At 39.5% G+C, this 12337-nt stretch overlaps 1 protein-coding gene and 1 long non-coding RNA gene across 3 annotated transcripts in view; both read right to left on the bottom strand.

Moving 5' to 3' along the window:
• The window catches only part of MLLT3 (MLLT3 super elongation complex subunit), a 289539-nt gene that overhangs the window by 244017 nt on the left and 33185 nt on the right, over positions 1-12337 (bottom strand). The gene's annotated exons all lie outside the window — the stretch shown is intronic.
• The window catches only part of LOC123332789, a 43294-nt gene that overhangs the window by 29492 nt on the left and 1465 nt on the right, over positions 1-12337 (bottom strand). The gene's annotated exons all lie outside the window — the stretch shown is intronic.

Raw genomic sequence — 12337 nt, 5'->3', positions numbered from 1 at the left:
TTTTCCCATCTCCAGGCGATCTTCCCAACCCAGGGATCAAACGCAGGTCTCCCGCCTTACAGGCAGATTCTTTACCAGCTGAGCCACAAGGGAAGCCCAAGAATACTGGAATGGGTAGCCTATCCCTTCTCCAGCGGATCTTCCCAACCCAGGAATTGAACCGGGGTCTCCTGCATTGCAGGCACATTGTTTACCAACTGAGCTATCAGGGAAGCCCAGAGATGCAATAAAAGAATGATAAATTGGGTATAACTGAACCTAATTCCAGTGTCTGAATTTTCAAATTATTTGATTTATACACATTTTGAAGAACAAGTGTTCTGTGAGAAGTTGCTATAGTATAAAGTATAGTATTTTCAAGGATATTTCAGGATTAATTCTATAACACGGCCCAATGTCTATTATCTTGACCCATAATAATCCCATGGAAACATAACTCTTTCTACTTGTCTGTTCCAAAATTACATTCTGCTCCTTATAGTGATTTATCCCCATATTTGATATATCTAATAATCCCAGTTAGAACAACAGTAGGGCAAAAATTTCAATGTACTCTCTCATCTTTCATATTTTAAAAATCTTGAATGTTCAGACACACAAAAACATCACAAAGTAGGATAGAATACTAACATAAGTATTTAGACAACACTGATCTATTTATGTAGAATCAAACTCTCAGATTTTCAAATTACAGAATAATCAAGTTTGGTCCAGGACTATTACCACTTATCCATAATTTTCCAGAAGTTATGGACATGGAGAAATGATCTCAAGAAAAAAATACATATATACTCAATATCTTGCTGCTGCTGCTAAGTCGCTTCAGTCGTGTCCGACTCTGTGCGACCTCATAGACGGCAGCCCACCAGGCTCCCCCGTGCCTGGGATTCTCCAGGCAAGAACACTGGGGTGGGTTGCCATTTCCTTCTCCAAGGCATGAAAGTGAAAAGTGAAAGTGAAGTCGCTCAGTTGTGTCCAACTCTTAGAGACCCCATGGACTGCAGCCCACCAGGCTCCTCCAGCCATGGGATTTTCCAGGCAAGAGTACTGGAGTGGAGTGCCATTGCCTTCTCCACTCAATATCTTAAATAACCTATAATGGAAAAGAATCTGAAAAAGTATATGTGTGTGTGTGCAACTGAATCATTTTGCTGTACACTTGAAACTAACACAACATTGTAAATTAACTACACTTCAATTTCACTCAGTGAAATTGTCTCTGCAAGACAAATAGCCCCAGGTTCAGTGGAGATTTCCATTGGTCCATCTTTGACTTCTGTATCAATAAGTTAATAACCACTTGGGCAACTACTACACACTTGTTCATTCACATTATTCTAGCCCCTGGATTGCACAACATAGAACAAGAGAAGACCACACTGCCAGAGCTTCTGCCATACACAATGAGACAGATCTGAAAGGAAGAGGGAGCACTATCAGGCAGGGCTGTGCTTCTAAGGCTGAGGTCCTGGTGTTCAGCCCCCAGTTGCAAAGCCAACAGCCAACACCCACACTATTTTGCCAGCTTAGGTTATGAGGTCCTGACTGCAGCTGCTGTGATATAGGAGGCTCCTTGCCTGCTCAGCTTTTTTATTACCGCCCAGGTGGCAGTTTCCCTGGCTAACCAGTCTTACAATGTTATTCTGAGAGTCTTTCTTAGAAATTCAACCCAGAGCCTGCTCTTCCAGCTCCTCCAAGATTCAAGAAGGACCTAATATCCTATACTAAATCCCTCCCTGCTGAACCTGGCTGGAGTGTGTGATTTCAACAGATTTCAACAGGTCAATGCCACTAAACAGAAATGGATTCCTTCTAACTTCTTATCACTTGTGAAAGGAAATGCTCCATAGCAAGGGGAATGAGTAGAATTTAGCACAAGGGAAGAGACGGACAGCACTCTGGAAGATCTGGATTCTACCCCAGACTCTGGCACTGATCTTCACTAAGTAGGAATTTAAGAACTGCTAGATGGATTAAAAATAAATCTAGATAAATCACTCCTTCCCTCAGTATGTGTTCTGAATATTATAAGAGCATAATGAAAAAGAGGTGATTGATTAACAATCTGATTCATTATCTGAAAATGGGAAACCGGCTACCTCATGCGAAGAGTTGACTCATTGGAAAAGACTTGGATGCTGGGAGGGATTGGGGGCAAGAGGAGAAGGGGACGACAGAGGATGAGATGGCTGGATGGCATCACTGACTTGATGGACGTGAGTTTCAGTGAACTCCGGGAGTTGGTGATGGACAGGGAGGCCTGGCGTGCTGCGATTCATGGGGTCGCAAAGAGTCGGACATGACTGAGCGACTGATCTGAATCTGAATCTGAATCAAAGAGAGAATGACAGATAAAGAAAACTATGCTATTCAATACAGCAGCCACCAGCCACATGTGGCCATGGAGCATTAGCAATGTGACTAAGTGCAAATGAGGAACTGCATTTTTTATTTTACTTAATTAATTTAAATCTTTAAAATATAACTGATCAATAACCAGAAAATTTGAAAATATTTGGAACAATTCAAGTATATGAATATGCTTTTTTTAAAAAAAATTATTTATTTGGCAGTGCTGTGTCTTAGTTACAATATGCGGGATCTTTAGTTGTGGAATATGCGACCCAGTTCCCCAATCAGGAATCAAACCTGAACCCCCTGCACTGGGAGTATGGAATCTTAGCCATTGGACCACCAGGGTAGTACCAAGAATCTACCTTTTTAACTGCATATTTTATGAAATCTAAACACAAGCCAGACTCTGAAGACTCAGTACAAAAAAATGTAAAACACCTTAGTGATTGTTTATATTGATTACATATTGAATGATAATATTTTGGATATATTCAGTTCAGTTTAGTTGCTCAGTCATATCTGACTCTTTGCGATCCCATGGATTGCAACACGCCAGGCCTCCCTGTCCATCGCCAACTCCTGGAGCTTGCTCAAACTCATGTCCATCAAGTTGGTGATGCCATCCAACCATCTCATCCTCTGCTGTCCCCTTCCCCTCCTGCCTTCAATCTTTCCCAGCATCAGGGTCTTTTCCAATGAGTCAGTTCTTCACATCAGGTGGCCAAAGTATTGGAGCTCAACTTCAGCATCAGTTCTTCCAATGAATATTCAGGACTGGTTTCCTATAGGATTAACTGGTTGGATCTCCTTGCTGTCCAAAGGACTCTCAAGAGCCTTTTTCAACACCACAGTTTAAAAGCATCAATTCTTCAGGGCTCAGCTTTCTTTATGGTCCAGCTCTCACATCCATACATGACTATTGAAAAAACCATAGCTTTGACTAGACAGACCTTTGTTGGCAAAGTAATGTCTCTGCTTTTTAATATGCTGTCTAGGTTGGTTACAACTTTCCTTCCAGGAGTAAGCATCTTTTAATTTCATGGCTGCAATCACCATCTGCAGTGATTTTGGAGCCCCCCAAAATCAAGTCTGCCACTGTTTCCCCATCTATTTCCCATGAAGTGATGGGACCAGATGTCCTGATCTTAGTCTCCTGAAAGTTGAGCTTTAAGCCAACTTTTTCACTCTCCTCTTTCATTTTCATCAAGAGGCTTTTTAGTTCCTCTCCACTTTCTGCCATAAGGGTGGTGTCATCTGCATATCTGAGATTATTGATATTTCTCCTGGTAATCTTGATTCCAGCTTGTGCTTCATCCAGTCTGGCATTTCTCATGATGTACTCTGCATATAAGTTAAATGAGCAGGGCGACAATATACAGCCTTGACGTACTCCTTTTCCTATTTGGAACCAGTCTGTTGTTCCATGTTCTGTTCTAACTGTTGCTTCCTGACCTGCATATAGGTTTCTCAGGAGGCAGATCAGGTGGTCTGGTATTCCCATCTCTTTCAGAATTTTCCACAATTGTTGTGATCCACACAGTCAAAGGCTTTGGCATAGTCAATAAAGCAGAAGTAGATGTTTTTTTCTGGAACTCTCTTGCTTTTTTGATGATCCAACAGATGTTGGCAATTTGATCTCTGGTTCTTAAACAAATTATATTGTTAAAATTAACTTTACTTGTTTCTATTTTTTTTAATATGATGACTAGAAAACTTAAAATTACAACCATGGCTTGCCTTCTATTTCTACTGGACAGTGCTACCTTAAGGGTTGTAAAACATTTAACAGTTTTTGAAAACAGAGTTAAGAATAAGGATAAATCAAATCAGCATCACAGAGAAACAAGGGAAACATGCTTTTACAAAGAGCCATGATGACACTTAAAAAGCATCTCTCCAAAAAAAGAAAATACAGAAAAAAAATTTTTTTAATACAAATGAAATTTTTAAAAACTGAAAAACAAAAAAGCATCACTCCAAATTAAACATTTAAGTATCCTAGTAATTTACTCACAAGAATTCTGACCTATGCATTAACATATATAAATCTTTTTTTTTTTTTTTTTAATTTAGCAGGAAGCTGGTAAGAGCCATTATGGGGGTACACAAAGTTAATATTCCACAAAATAGCAAAGTATGAAAGGTATGAGGAAATGTAGGCTTGTGGTTAGAGTGAAAGAGCTCTGTCTTCTAACCCTACCCTTTTTACCTAGGACTAAGTCCAAAATCAGGTTAGGGACACAGAGGGAAGACCAGACAGGACACAGTAATACCATAAGTGTGAAGCAGGCCTCCTGCCTGCTGACCTATAGAGGTCAGTGTGGGACACGTAGGGAGGGAAAAGGATGGGCCGATGGCTTTATTTTCTGCAGGCAAGGAGCAGGTATCGGGTGGATCCACCTTACAAGCAAGCCCCAGATAGCTTTCTCTAAGTACAACTAATTAAATCTCACCAGACTTGTGTGAGGTAAATAGGGAGCAAAGCGGTCCTCAGTCATACTAATGAGGCCCCAAAAAAGCAAGCCCTTGCTTGTTGTCACCTTAGTGAGACCCAAGTGCTCTGGCTTAGCGACCACAGTCTCACAATAGAAAGAGACTACCCATCTCAGTCATGGATGGGCACACAATGCCACCCACCTCCTTCTTCGCTCTCTTTCTTCCCTGTGAACATTTAGTAAGTTCTTAAAACAAACAGAAAGGTCACATCTCTTCTCTCCATTGATGGAAGTTAACCAAAGTAAATCCATTGCATAACTAGACAGAGACAAGAGTTACATCTAACACCTTGCCTTGAGTTAGTAAGATTTTTTTTTTTTTCATGTTGAACTGGAAAAAAAAAAAATCTTATTAAACCAATCTCTTGACAAATACCGTTCCACAGACACACTGGCACTCTTTTCAGTCCTGAATAAATTCAGATTAGGACCCACCACTGGTAAGCTACAAACTTTCATAAGATAAGTTCTTAGGCTCTCTTAGGACAGCTTTTTAATCCACTTACTTTCAGCAGTTTTATCCAGAAACTCAGTATATAATAAGTCCGAGAGGAGACCAAGGTTTCAGTCAAATGCAATCATGGATGGAATGACTTGAAGTACCTTGTACCAGCTGACCCTCGAATGATGCAGTTTTGAACTGTGTGCCCGGTTTATAACAGATATTTTTTCAATATCACAATCTGTGGTTGGCTGAACCCGATGCTGCTAAGGAACCAACTATAAAGTATATGTGGACTGATCCCCACGTTGTTCATGGGTCAATTGCAGTTTTCCTTTCAGACAGGCGAGCCTTACCAATGTTTCCTTTTTGCACCCCCTCCCCAAACATGCCCAGGTAGCACCCAGAAATAAAGCAGTCAATGCTCATTTTTATTTAAAATAGCTGCCATATCAGACACAGCATTCTAATCATATTATATCAGAGTGCTGAAAGAGACAGTACCCCACCCTCTAGTCTGAGGGATTAGACTAGACCTACAACAACTAACGGCAACCTACTCCAGTACTCTTGCCTGGAAAATCCCATGGACAGAGGAGCCGAATAGGTTACAGTCCATGGGGTTGAAAAGAGTTGGACACGACAGAGTTGACTTCACTTTCACAACAACTAACACAGGGCCAGCCTGCCTAACCACCTAAAGAGAAAAGCTTCTGTCACCAGACTTTATTTTTAAATATACACTATATTCCAAACAAGCTATGCTATGTTGCATTTGTTTATTCACAGGAGAGGATAGTGCCAAATTTCAATTCAAGATTATCACAGACACACCCAATACTTTTTGGCGCTTTTTAAATTCAAGTTATCAATAGATTCATTTATGACTTAGGGTTGATGGACAAACCTTTCAAGATGATGCTTCATTTCAGAGGATGGTTGAACTCAATCCCTGACTTAAATGTAGTAAACCTCGACAATTCAGACACTGCTGTTTCTCAAGTTCTTTGATATTAAAGTGAGACGGAGAAGTTAATGTTTACCCTAGCAGTATCAACGTGAAGTGGTAGTGGGGGAGATTTTTAAGCAAAAGAATTACATAAACAAAATTAAAGAGGTGTTAAACAAATTCTTTTCATTCCCTTTAGAAGTTCCATTTACATACTCACAATGTAAACAGCAGCCACAGTAGAGCTTTGATCTGCTAATTACAAAACATTTTTATCGGTTCATCAAATCAGGAGTTCTAAAAGGCCACTTTAATTATTAAAAGAGCAGCCTGAAGAAGTCTTCTCTAACTCAAAGTAAAAATTCTCTTGGAGGAAAAAAAATTATTTTTCAACAAAAAGAAGCTAAGCAATTCACCTTTAACTCTTGGGGTGGTTGGCTCTATTCTAACAAGTCTCAAACCAAGGTTCAGGAACAAGGACCACGGATTAAAACGCTCAAGCTCTTAGGGGCCTGGCTAAGAGATACTCAGTCCATGAAGCTCCTTAACCTGATCTACTACCCACCCAATGACTGGGAAATACTACACAATTTTATTAAGTACCAGGAAAACATTTCACATCCAACATTTATTCACAGATCTAACCCTTCAGTTTGGTAAGAGAAATACTATCACCTTTGGTTCTTTCTCTAAATGATAAAAAACAACAACAGAAACGCATTTGAGAAATGCCAATGAGCTGCTGAAAGACAGTAAATCCCTTCCAGTTGGAAAATACCTCAATTTTTCTCTTTTATTTTTCTCTCACTTTTAAAGCAACAGAACAGAGTCTTGAATCTGATACTCAATTGGTGAAAAAAAAAATTTGAATGCTTTTTATTACCTTAATTTCAATCCTCTATAAACTGCTCATTTTAGAGCAGTTTTAGGTTTATAATTTTAAAATGAGCAGAAAATACAGAGAGTTCCCATATATTCCCTTATTCATCTCACTTCACTCCACTACATTCCTGTTTTAAGCATCTTGCACTGGTGTGAGACATTCGTTGCTACGGACTGCACCAAAACTAAAGTTTATCGTTTACATTAGTGGTCACTCTTTGTGTGATAATTCAACCAATTTTGACAAATGCATAATGCTCTGTATCCACCATTACAGTATCATACAGAACCATTTACTGTCCTAAAAATTCCCTGTGTTCCACTTATTCATCATCCCCTCACTCCCCACAGAACCCCTGGCAACCACTGATCTTTTCACTGCCTCCAAAGCTCTGTCTTTTCCAGAAGGTCACAGAGTTGGAAGGAAACAATATGTAAGCTTTTCAGACTGACTTCTTTCACTTAGTAATATGCATTCAAGATTCTTCCATATTTTTTTGTGGCTTGATAGTTCATTTGTTTTATTACTGAATAACATTTCAATGTATGAATGGACCCCAGTTTATTTACCCATTCACCTACTGAAGAATATCTTGGCTGCTTCCAATTTGGGGCAATTATGAATAAAGGCCGTTATAAACATCCATCTGTAGGTTTTTCTGTGTGGACCTAAGTTTTCAACTCATCTGAGTAAAAACTTAGGAACACAATTGCTGAAGGGTATAGTGTATTATTAGTCTGCTTGGGCTGCCATAAAAAAATACTATGGACTGGGTGACTTAAACAATGGAGATTCACTTCTCACAGTTATAGAGGCTAAAATGTCCAAGATCAAGGTGTCAGCTCATTAAATTTCTACTGAGAGCTCTCTTCCTGGCTGGTAGATAGTTACTAGATCCTCACATGACTGAGGTGTGGAACACTGGGGAGGAGAGCTCTAGTCTCTCCTTATAAGGATACTAATACCATCAGATCAGGGTCTCATGCTTACAATCTCATTTAACCTTCAGTTCAGTTCAGTTGCTCAGTCATGTTCGACTCTTTGTGACCCCATGAATCGAAGCATGCCAGGCCTCCCTGTCCATCACCAACTCCCGGAGTTCACTCAAACTCATGTCCATTGAGTCAGTGATGCCATCCAGCCATCTCATACTCTGTCATCCCCTTCTCCTCCTGACCCCAATCCCTCCCAGCATCAGGGTCTTTTCCAATGAGTCAACTCTTCGCATGAGGTGGCCAAAGTACTGGAGTTTCAGCTTTAGCATCAGTCCTTCCAATGAACACCCAGGACTGATCTCCTTTAGAATGGACTGGTTGGATCTCCTTGCAGTCCAAGGTACTCTCAAGAGTCTCCTCCAACACCACAGTTCAAAAGCATCAATTCTTCGGCACTCAGCTTTCTTCACAGTCCAACTCTCACATCCATACATGACCTACTGGAAAAACCATAGCCTTGACTAGATGGACCTTTGTTGGCAAAGTAATGTGTCTGCTTTTGAATATGCTATCTAGGTTGGTCATAACTTTCCTTCCAAGGAGTAAGCGTCTTTTAATTTCATGGCTGCAATCACCATCTGCAGTGATTTTGGAGCCCAAAAAAATAAAGTCTGACACTGTTTCCACTGTTTCCCCATTGATTTCCCATGAAGTGATGGGACCAGATGCCATGAGCTTCTGAATGTTGAGCTTTAAGCCAACTTTTTCACTCTCCACTTTCACTTTCATCAAGAGGCTTTTTAGTTCTTCTTCATTTTCTGCCATAAGGGTGATGTCATCTGCGTATCTGAGGTTATTGATATTTCTCCTGGCAATCTTGATTCCAGCTTGTGCTTCTTCCAGCCCAGAGTTTCTCATGATGTACTCTGCATATAAGTTAAATAAGCAGGGTGACAATATACAGCCTTGGCATACTCCTTTTCCTATTTGGAACCAGCCTGTTGTTCCATGTCCAGTTCTAACTGTAGCTTCCTGACCTCCATATAGGTTTCTCAAGAGGCAGGTCAGATGGTCTGGGATTCCCATCTCTTTCAGAATTTTCCACAGTTTATTGTGATCCACACAGTCAAAGGCTTTGGCATAGTCAATAAAGCAGAAATAGATGTTTTTCTGGAACTCGCTTGCTTAATTTAACCTTAATTACCTCCATAAAGGCTCTATCTCCAAATGCAGTCACATTGAGATTTTGATATACAAACCTGAAGGGGATTCAAACATTCAGTCCATAACACATGCTAAGAGTACATTTAGCTTTGTAAGAAATTTCCAAATTGACTTCCAAAGGGTCTGTAACATTTTATACCAGCAATGGATAAGAGTTCCTATTGCTCCACATCCTTGTTAGCATTTGGTGTTGTCAGGGTTTTAGATCTTAGCCATTCTAATAGGTGGGAAGTAGTATTTCATGTTGTTTTAATTTGAAATGTTCTAATAACACATGATGTGGAGCCTCATTTCATATGCTTATTTGCCATTGTATATTTTCTTTGGTGAGGTGTCTGTAACATATTCTGTTCACTATTCTAAATGTATGTTTTCCAAAGTGTGATCCTACAGGCACCTTAGGGCTTCCCTGGTGGCTCAGCTGGTAAAGCATCTGCCTACAGTGTGGGAGACCTGGGTTCAACCCCTGGGTTGGGAAGATCCTCTCAAGGAGGGCACGGATACCCACTCCAGTATTCTGGCCTGGAGAATTCCATGAACTATATAGTCCATGGGGTTGCAAAGAGTTGGACACAACTGAGCAACTTTCATTTCTAGAGTGGGATCACCTGGGCTGCCTGTGAGAGATGAAGAAGCTTGGGCCTCATCCAACACTAACATACGGACTCTTCTTGGGTTTTCCTGGTAGATCAGTGGTAAAGAATACACCTGGCAATGCAGCAGACTTGGGTTCAACCCGTGGGTCAGACAGATCCTCTGGACAAGGAAATGGCAACTCACTTCAGTATTCTTACCTGGTATATCCCATGGACAGACTAGCCTGGCAGGCTACAGTCCATGGGCTCACAAAAGAGTTGGACATGACTTAGCGACTAAACAAAGATTTTCTTAATATATTCAAGAGCGAAACGTTAAAGGGACAGATACACAGTGGGAGACAGGAGAGGACACTTATTAAGAATCACCAATGGGTAGCCTCACTCTTACTGAACTGACTTGTTAGAGACCTGCATCCTTATCTTTTCCTCACTGGAAGCTGACAAATTCTTTCAAAAAGAATAAATATAATATGGATGGGTATTCTGCCATGATCAGGAAGTCAAGGTTACTCAGTGATGAAAAAAGGGGGGTCAGAATAGGAATTGAGTTGTTTGACCTCAATCCCCCAGGAAAATCACTGGAAGCAGGGTGAGGGGTGGTGGGGTGAGGTGGGGGGAGACAACTGGTTCTACTCCTTCAAAATAAGCTAAACTAACCTGCCAAGAAAGAGAAGAGGCAGAAGTTGGACATGCAGCTGGGAAGCTGAGATAAGCAAAATACCATGGAAGCAAATTATTCAAACTATGACAGGTCACAAATCAAACTCATTTTTAAAGCCCCTAATAAGCCTCAAAGAGTTTTGGGTTTTGTTTTGTTTTGTTTTTTTACTTCTTTCCTTCCAAGGAAGGAGAGGAAGGAAGGGAGAAAAAGTAGTGAAGCAGTGGGCCTTACTGGTGAGGACAGGAAAAGAAACAGTTGCCCCTTTTCTAAGAGATGGGGGCGGGAAACAGAAAAAGAAAAGCAAAAATGTAAGAGAATAAAAACTATTGCTAGCATAATATTCTTATCTACATTCTACATACTTTATTTAGATTTTTAAATTTGAAATGAAACCTCCAATCTGTTTTTAAGCCAAAAGCATGATTCTTGCCTGAGTAGTAAATCTGATTAATTAATTTTCTCCAAACTTTCTAGGTAGTAGCCAGCTGATTCTTCAATAAAATGTCAAAGCCATGATTTTGCAGTTTCCAGTAATAATACACTAATTTCTCTTAAGTATTTTAAACAAAAGTTGACTTATTTATAGTTGAAATTTTACATACTATCTTTTAATCTCAACAGTAGAAGTTGGTAACTACTGCACATTTGCAATAGATAAGCAACTGGGGAAAAATTATTTCCCAATAGGTTCATATCTACAAAGAAAACTTATTTAAAAAACCAATAAGACACAAAATAGATTAAAATGATTTTCTTTCGTGGCTATAACACTAAGCTATAATCAACTGTAAATCAGACTATTTACTCTAAACATTCTTTTGGTAATGGCAAATAGTAATAAATTTCTTAACATCATTGATTTATTAGCATTTTACCATTTACAACACATTCTTATACATAATTTCTTTTTTACTCGATCCCATTATCACTATTCGGAGTGAAGTGGAGAAAGTTGATCTGCCTATCCTCATTTTACATAAAAGAAAGCAGTCTCTTGGTGATTAGGGAAGCTTTCTCAGTATATAGCTTTGAGCACACAGTAAAGCCAGAATTCAAACCCAGAACTCCATCTCCAAGACAAAGAAGCCCCCTACTCTTTCCATTTTGCAATACTATGATAATGTTTAAATTATAAGACACAAAGAAAAAATCCATAATGTAGTTTTAGAGTATATTGGGAAATCTTTTTTTAAAAAAGAATTTGAAGATTGTGCTCATAAGCTTTGTATCTCTCAAATTCCCTCTGTAATATTAATAGCACTAATATTTCAGACCATGGCATTAACCAATGATTTCTAGGCAGCCCTCTATATTGCAAGTTATCTGCCAGCACAAGACATCCTGCAGGTAATGAACAGCCTGTTTGCAGAGTCATCTATGCCAGTTGTTGGAAGCTGGAAAATCTCTGTCTCCTTTTCTTTTCACCAAGCATTCTAACCTAATAAGCCTCCACAGCTGCTATATCCATTTCAACGGGCAACAAAAACTCCCTTCAAACTTCTAAACACCAAGAAGGCAGGATAGACAAAAATGGCAGTTATGTCCTAGGAATTTCAAATCCCCTTTTACATTAGTGCTAAGTAAGGACAGTCCCTACACTTTTTTGCTATCCTGACACTAAAAAAGAAAAAGAAGATGAATACAGGAGACATTTAATTACATTAACCATCACCACCCCACACCCAAAATATATCTATTTTAGTGAAATACAAAATAATATCAACATTTCAAAGACTTGAGTTTCAAGGGGTTTATAAATCCATATTACTTTCAAATAATTTTGGCACTTTAGTA

This window comes from Bubalus bubalis, chromosome 3, assembly GCF_019923935.1.
Source record: "Bubalus bubalis isolate 160015118507 breed Murrah chromosome 3, NDDB_SH_1, whole genome shotgun sequence".
NCBI classification, from domain to species: Eukaryota; Metazoa; Chordata; class Mammalia; order Artiodactyla; family Bovidae; genus Bubalus; species Bubalus bubalis.
The sequence above is the reverse complement of the archived record's forward strand: the minus strand, read 5'-3'. Positions and strand labels throughout refer to the sequence as shown.